The sequence below is a fragment of the Pterocles gutturalis genome, unplaced genomic scaffold (genome assembly GCF_000699245.1).
Source record: "Pterocles gutturalis isolate BGI_N339 unplaced genomic scaffold, ASM69924v1 scaffold23546, whole genome shotgun sequence".
Taxonomy (NCBI): domain Eukaryota; kingdom Metazoa; phylum Chordata; class Aves; order Pterocliformes; family Pteroclidae; genus Pterocles; species Pterocles gutturalis.
This window is the reverse complement of record NW_010103633.1, coordinates 3,924-4,660: the sequence shown is the minus strand read 5'-3', so window position 1 is coordinate 4,660 and position 737 is coordinate 3,924.

Here is a 737-nt window from a genome sequence, read left to right as displayed (position 1 = left end):
CCGTCACACTGGCTGCACCCTGCGCTCCTCTTCCTGCCGTCCCCACCAAGGAGGAAGCTTGGAAGCCTTCTGCTCAACAGGAGAGATCAAAGACGATATCAGAAAGTTTCTTCTGCTTCCACTTAGAGGAAGAGATGCTTTGTGCCAGCTGGGAAAACAGAGCCCCAGGGTGATTAACCCCTTCCTGGAGCTCTAGCTCCCAGCAGAGCTATGGTTTCCATCCCCTGGATGCTGTGCCTCCTGTGGCAGTTGTTGCACCCCCACCTCACCCTCTCAGGGCAGCTGTTGTCCCCCTGCCCCACACACTTCACCCCAAGTGCCGTTGCAGAGGAGCCACCACCGGGCATCCCCGCGGTCCTGGCGTGACCCTGCCCTCACTGTGACATCCCGGGATCCTGCCCTCACTGTGACATCCCGAGATCCTGCCCGCATCCTGACATCCCGGGATTTTGCCTTCATCCTTACATCCCGGGATCCTGCCCTCATCCTGGGATCCTGCCCACATCCTGACACTCCAGGATCCTGCCCTCACCGTGACATCCCGAGATCCTGCCCGCATCCTGACATCCCAGAATTTTGCCTTCATCCTGACATCTTGGGATCCTGCCTTCATCCTGACACTCCCAGGGCCAGGGACTGCCTGCGGCGCTGCTGACCCGTTGCCCAAACCAGTTGGGCTGTGCCTGGCAGGAGCAGGATCTGGCCAGCACTGGGCAAGGGGGGCTGGATGTGACAGT